Below are 7,828 nucleotides of genomic sequence, written 5' to 3'. Positions count from 1 at the left end.
CGTAACAGTTATTAAGACAATGTCAATATTTCCAGCTTTGATAGCTGGATTCATATTCAATAATTGAGCAAATATGCAAGTTAGGTAATCACATACTTGCACATGAAATTACTCCAGATGAAAGCATTATTGGTAGTAGTTGTAGTAGTAGTAGTAGTAGTAGTAGTAGTTGTTGTTGTTGTTGTTGTTGTTGTTGTTGTTGTTGTTGTTGTTGTGACACATGAAAAAAAAACAGGTTTGGTTTGCCTATTTCAAAATACATTAGAGTGGCAAAATACTGTAATTATTAAATAAATAATCATAGGTTAACTAGTACAACAAAATAAATGTCAGTAACACTACAATAACAGGACATGAATAATGATAAACTAATATGTAAACAAAACATTAATAATGATGAACTCATGATTTATTAACGCATGTGCTAATCATTAACTAACTTGAACTGCAACATGAGGTAATGACTACCTTAATTACTTAGTACATGTTTGTTCATTAATGTGATTACACTTTATTTTGATGGTCCATTTGAATATTAATAGACTGCCTGCTTAATATCTATTGATACTGCTCCTTCAACAGAAATTTAACTAACTATAATGGCCCATTTCCACTGAGTGGAACCAGCCATTTCGCCTGTCAAAAAGTACCTAAAAGTGAACTTTACCATCCCATTTTTTGGGTAGGCCTACCTTTTCGGAAGGGCACCTAGCGCAACAAAATGCTACCAAAAGGTGGAGCCAAGAGTCAAGAGAATGAAAACAAAGGAAGCGTCATTTTTAAAACACTGCCAAGACATTACACCATAATAATATGTACATATAATAACGAGCCATGGTCAACCCGAGCTTAAACAAACCTTGCCGTCACTTTGATGAGCAGCCACAAAGCCAAAAAGAGCATAACTACCCTGTGCCCTATAGTTGTTTACAACAGCGTCTAAAGTGCGAGCAGTTTCGCTTTCTCTTGTGCGCTCGTTGTGCATCTACGTATATTTAAAAGAATAAAATTCTTGAGATGACGATAATAACGTGCGCATAATTTATTACACTTTATTACACTTTAATTATTAAAGTGCATCTGACATCTGATCCTTTCAGAAATGGATAAACGCAAGAGTGATGTGTGAAAAAACAAAAAAGAAGCCGAACAAAACAAAGGAGCAAATGATTGCCTCAGCAACCTAAACTGAGAACGAGCTGTCATGTTTGATTATTATCGTCACCTTTTGGACTATTATGAACTCAGAATGATGGAAGTATTTTCTATTATTTTCTAGGTTACATGTGCTGGTGAAGATTAAAGACACAGATGAGAAGTTTGCACTGACTGTGGGCTGTATGTTGCTTGTTGTTTTTGAACCCTTATAAGGACTAAATGTATGTTGTGTGTAGTTTTAGTGTAAATGGTAACATATGTCTTATATGTAGCATTTGTTATTTTATTTTATATAATTGCAGACATTGATCTGCAGTTATCATCAAATCATGTTCAAAGAAAGATTAGTAATGAACATTTATACACAAGTGTTTATAAGCATCTGTTTTGTGAGAAATGCTTCTCATATGATATGTAAACGACCCGTATAACTTTACTTTGACATATTCTTGAGTGAGAATGACGTCGACTGAAACTTTCTGTCGTACACCACGCCCACCAATAGGGTACCATTGGTAACCCTATTGGCAGTGGAAACACAGGTCTGATAAAGGTGACCTATACCACACTGTACTGTACCACTCAGTGGAAACGGGCCATAAGAAACTTTGCAAGTACTTTTCAATTTACACTAATCCTAATTCCAACCCTAACCCCAACCTTACAGTCTACTTATAATTCAATGAGAATTAGTTGCAATGTAACTTAAATTCAACAAACGGACCATCAAAATAAAGTGTGACCATCTAAAATGTTACCGATAAATCTTACAATAGAAAGAAATTAGTTTGAATGTCTGCTGAGGAAAGTGATTTACAGTATAACCTTTAAGCAGTCTCTTGGTACTATCTGATGGCAGAACAATTTAACTTGTATTGTCAATTACCAAACACATCATTTTGCAATATAAAGTAACGTTTTTAAAACACCATGGTTATTTTATATCAAATATAATCTATTAATCCATAATGGGGTGGCACGGTTGCTCGGTGGTTAGCACTGTCACCTCACAGCAAGAAGGTCACTGGTTTAAGTCCAGGCTGGACCAGGAAGTGTTTCTATGTGGAGTTTGCATGTTCTCCCTGTGTTTGCGTGCAGTTTCCCCCATAATCCAAAGGCATGCGCTCTAGGTAACTTGAATAAACTAAATTGGCCGTAGCAATTTTAAGGGCATAAGCTGTGTAAAACATATGTTGGAATAGCTGGTGGTTCATTTCGCTGTGGCAACTTCTAAAACAGTGACTAAGCCAAAGTAAAACGTATGAATGAATGATCCATAATATTTAGCCTAGCTTGAAAACAGCACAGCCTTTCTTCTAGAAAGGTGTGGCATATTTCATGTAAGTCCTTAAACTGACATCTTCAGAGAAGCACAGTCATTCCAGAGCTGAAGTAAATTTTTGGATTTTTGATTAAAGACTACCAAATAAACACATTTTTTTGTATGCAATAACTTACATGGATTGGTTTACCTTAATACTTCTGTAACAATGTGTCCAAATAAAATAAACGTTGTACATTTTTATTTCATGCAGACCTTATCCCAACATCCACTACAAATACTCATGTCAGTTACCAGTAGATTCCAAAAGAACTGTCCGTGGTAAGGTCATTTTGAAAATACTGAAAGACCTGCTTCATAAAGGTCTGTTATCAATTTTTTGGTCAGCTTTAGCTTTAAAGGGACATTTTCTTTTCTTTTTTATGTCTCTTTATCAGTAGCTACATACTATTCGCACTACATGGACTTGTGTTCTTTACTCAACAAGAACACAGTTAAGTTTTCTTTGGTGGTGCTGATTTACATTGTGTCTCTCAGGTAATTATCAAGGCTCTGGCCTGTGTCCATGGGAAGGTGCCTGTTCAGTGTGTCTTCAGCAGAAGCAGACATGAAACTGTGGCTGGAGGATGAGCCTGAGGCACTGGACTCTTTCAAAGACCCAGCAGCTCTTTCAGCACAGTTCATACTGCGCATCTACTCCTACACAAAGTATAATAACTACAGCAATCATGAATACATGTATGCAACAGTTTTATATGAGGGGTGGGTATATACAGTATGCTAATATATCAGCACAATCTCCAAAACCCCACCCCGAAACCTACCCCTCATTGAGTGGTGAGCAAATTGTCACCTTAGAATTGTAAGGTTCTATTTGACATTTTTTGCAAAATTATTGAGTTATTGACATATTCTTATTAAATGACATATTAGTTACATTATGGGATATTTTTTATAAGTTGTTTACATTTTAAGAATTTTTATAAAAAAAAAAAAAAAGTTACACACGTACTGTCTGCTATGGAGTGCAAAAACTTTAAAGTTCAATATCTCAAAATCAATCAGAACGCAGATAGAGCCTTATAACTTTAAGGTGACGAAATCATACTAAAATGTATGAATGAGATACATAAACAAAAAAGTTAGGAATTGCCATGAGATTGTGTTGGACATTTAACTTCAGGGTAAATGTGGACCATTTAGACTTTTTTCTGTTACACTTTAAAATAACAGTAGATGAATAATGATGTTGTAATATGTAAAGTAAACATTAATGTTAATGATAACGTGCCCCTCCAAGTAAAGTCATGACATAAACATACAATAACAACCAACATAGGCTCATTCTGAAAACGTCCCCCATATATATTTTTGGAGATTGTGAATTCTGTAGCCAGAAGTATGTTTTGCTACATCAAGTCTTTAAAACAAATGCTAGGGGCGATGACACTTTTTCACACTTATTACCTCCTGGTGGACGGCTTTCTGGCTGTTACCAATTAGTCAAGTGGCTCACCCTGCACCTCGGTGGACTTGAGATGCAGAGAGGAGTTGACCGTGACAATAGGGTTTGAGTCTGGAAAAAAAGAATGGTTCCAGAAAGTGGGTAAAGTGAGAAAAGCCAAAAACTAAAATGAACAAGTAAATAACACGGTTAAAATGTGGTAAAATCTGAAAACGCAGTAAAAATCAGGTTGCCACGAAGACTTTTCTTTTTCTGGATTGCTTTTTGAAACACTGTCGCTTGGGTTTAGGGAAGTGGGTGTGTCAGAAAGCTCACTAGGAACTGAAAATAATCCGTGGGTTTTACACAGACTGTTATAGGTGGTGCAACTTCCCATAACGGATGCAGGTGCCAGATCACAATGCGCTTTCTTTCTTGCTACATGGTGTGCGTTCGTGCACCAAATGTGAGTAATAACATGACAATCACTGAGTGAACATTTACACCTTTCATATAAGGTCATGCCGCGATCGCGGAGTAATATTAATCTTGCGAGCCGAGAGTATAAAGCCCCTTTATGGCAAGTAATTTCACTCGGCGGCCATCTTTAAAATGCCTCTTAGGCAGTATGCTTGGGCATTCTGTTTGAATGGGGAAACATCAAATGCTCCAAAACTACTTGCCAAGTGAATGAATACATTTCATATTCATGCATTCATTTTCTTGTTGGCTTAGTCCTTTCATTAATCCAGGGTCTCCACAGCGGAATGAACCCCCAACTTATCCAGCAAGTCTTTACGCAGCAGATGCCCTTCCAGCCACAATCCATCTCTGGGAAACATCCACACACACAAATTCCCACACACACTACGGACAATTTAGCCTACCCAATTCACCTGCACCGCATGTCTTTGGACTGTGGGGGAAACCGGAGCACCCGGAGGAAACCCACGCGAAAGCAGGGAGAAAATGCAAATTCCACACAGAAACGGCAACTGAGCCGAGGATCGAACCAGCAACCTAACGACCTTCTTGCTGTGAGGCGACAGCACTACCTACTGCACCACTGCTTTGCCCCCTACATTTCGTATTATGAATACCCTCCCAAAAAAAATGAAAGAGCAACTGTCTATTAAGTTTTATTTCTAAATGTTTGTATCACACAAAATCTGCAGAAACTCAAGTCTGGTCCGAGCCCAGTGTTGCCAGATGTAGCTGACTGATTCTAAAAACTATCCAAAACCCGCTGAAATGCAAAAACAACACTTGCCCAGTCATTTGTCATCTTGTGACAGTCATGTGTGTGTGTGTGTGTGTGTGTGTGTGTGTGTGTGTGTTAGGGAAAAGGGGGATGTAACTGTTGCAAAAAAACTCGAAAAGTGTCAATCTATATTGATATCTGATTGGCTTCTGTACTAGAAGGCGGGCTTTATTCGCCATATAGTGATCGCTGATTGTGTCCTGTACTAGAAGGCGGGGCTTCATTGGCCATATTGACAATCATACTTTTCCCCATTTAAAAGTATACGCGAGACAAGTCTTGTGTATGTCTAGTTTAACTATTTAGTTTGTTTAACATAATGTGTATATTTGTTCCTTTGTAATCACTGTTTGATCATTGTTTATATGGTGTGATTCTTATTGATGTGAATGTGCAAAGATATCTTAAATTTATACTGTGTTCCTGATCAGTTCTACTGACTACAACATAACTGAAGGAAAGTTTGATGGCACTGACTGCTTAACAAATGACATTAGAGAAGTTTGAAGATCAATGTCTACATTTGTCCGCCAGTAGAACTGTGAATAACTCAGTTGTCAGAGGTGCAATATCCCATCACAGGGTGGGTGGGTCAGTCTGTGTTTTTGAAAACACTTTTGGTTGGGTTTAGAGAAGGAGGAGGATGGGTCAGTTGATTGGTCAGTCAGTCAGTCAACAGCAGCCTCTGGTTGATTTACACGAATAGAGCAGGCGTGAATGGCACTTGCAAAAGAAATTTGATATCTCAAAAAATGTACACAGCGGCCTCTAGCGGACAAAAGCTGCAAAAACTGACCAAAAAAAAAAAAAAAAAAACACACCTCCTGGGACAAATTTGGCACTCTCCAGAAATGTATATAGCGATACGTTTTCAGAATGAGCCTGGGTTATTAGCAACTCATAAGTTCTTGTTGGTTACATTTAGCTTAAACTAAAGTGTTATTAATACACATATTAATGGTCACACTTTATTTTGATGGTCTGTTTGTTGAATTTAAGTGACATTGCATCCATGCCAGCTAATTCTCATTAGATTATAAGTAGACTGTTAGGTTAGAGTTAGGGTTAGTGTAAGTTGACATGTACTTGCAAAGTTTCTTTTAGTCAGTTAAATATCTGTTGAAGGAGCAGTACCAACAGATATCAAGAAGACAGTCCACTAATACACAAATGGGCCATCAAAATAAAGTGTTACCAATTTTTTTTTATTTTTAAACTTTGTGGTGTCAAATTGTTTTATTAATAAAAAAACTATAGCTATGAATATAGAAAACCACTGTAAATGGCAACAAATGTACTTTTATTAAACCTTTCACCGTCAATCTCGTCATCTGTGTATCACAAACTATGGCTAATGTTACAGTAAATAACAAATTTTTTTTAGAGTAATTCAAGTTTTCTGAAGTCAGTTGATTTTTGATCTAGTAAACATAAGTTGAATATAAGGAATATATTAGAGCCTGGTCAATATAAACTGTCGGGAACTGCTCTGTATCACTGATGATCCTTCATTTTGTTCCACTAACGAAATACCAGCCCACAGAGAGTCAGAATGTTCATTTTTAGATGAAGCATTGCAACAACATCTGTACTCTCCACAAGTGACACTTGAATTGATGACTATTGTAGCGGTGACACTTTTACACCGACCGCAGTTAATTCTAGCCGAAATATCTGGAGGTTCACCACGAGTGCAAACATTCCACTGGCAGTTGAAATATTACAAAAGTCTTTTGGGTCCAACAAACCCACCTCATTAATATTTCCAATTATTATTCCTTTTCTTGTTCTCTTTCTACCAGCAAATCCGCCGACCAAAAGAAGGAAAAATAATTAGCTAGCTCCAGATATCGCAGAGGTAGCGAGAGCGCTTGGGTCAGAGCAGGCATCCTGCGTTTTCTGACATTTTAAATTACCTGAACAATACCTGAAGCAATCTCTGGACCTAATTAACTTCCCACTGAGACCGAATGTACACATCATTTAAAAAGATAGATTTGAGGGGACAAAGCATGATGCCTGGGCCTACGCTGGGGGGAGAAAAAGCATACGGCTTATACCTAAACGTCCGCCAAAATACCACAGCCCGTCCTTTCCCATATGCAAACGCAATAGGCAATATTCTGCTGGCCCTATTTATTGTATTCGAGTAGTGGGACACTCCATCAAGTAATCAATGCGCTGTTCCAATGAGTTCATTTTAATGCACTCAATCATGCCTTTAATGTTTATGGCTTACGGGGGTAGCGAGCATCAGGAATGCAGGAATGTTATATGGCTTCGGTTTCGGCCCATTTCATCAAATATTTATATGCTCAAAAAACGGGCATCAAAATAGGGGTGGAGGAGAAATACATTTGCAATGCTTCACTCGGGCTCTTTGTCTTTCTCTCTCACCTCGTGCGCCTTGTTTACATTTGAACTCGTTGTGTAATTCTGACGCTCCTCTCCACTTTTATTTATCCTTTAAAAAGGCTTAAAGTGAGACGTTCTTCACAGCAGCACAGGCAGCTTGTCAATGCCACCATCGTCATGCTATGAAAGCTCTTTGTCTTATGAGAAGGCCAGCAGCAGCAAATGATGCAAAAATGCTGAAATTCGGCAGTAATTCCCAGCCTATTTTTATGTCAGTCTTAGTATCAGTTCAGCTGCTGTTAGTGTCTTTTTAATCTGGTAAATATAA

The sequence above is a fragment of the Danio rerio genome, chromosome 1 (assembly GCF_049306965.1).
Source record: "Danio rerio strain Tuebingen ecotype United States chromosome 1, GRCz12tu, whole genome shotgun sequence".
In the NCBI taxonomy this organism is placed as follows: Eukaryota; Metazoa; Chordata; class Actinopteri; order Cypriniformes; family Danionidae; genus Danio; species Danio rerio.
The sequence above is the reverse complement of the archived record's forward strand: the minus strand, read 5'-3'. Positions refer to the sequence as shown.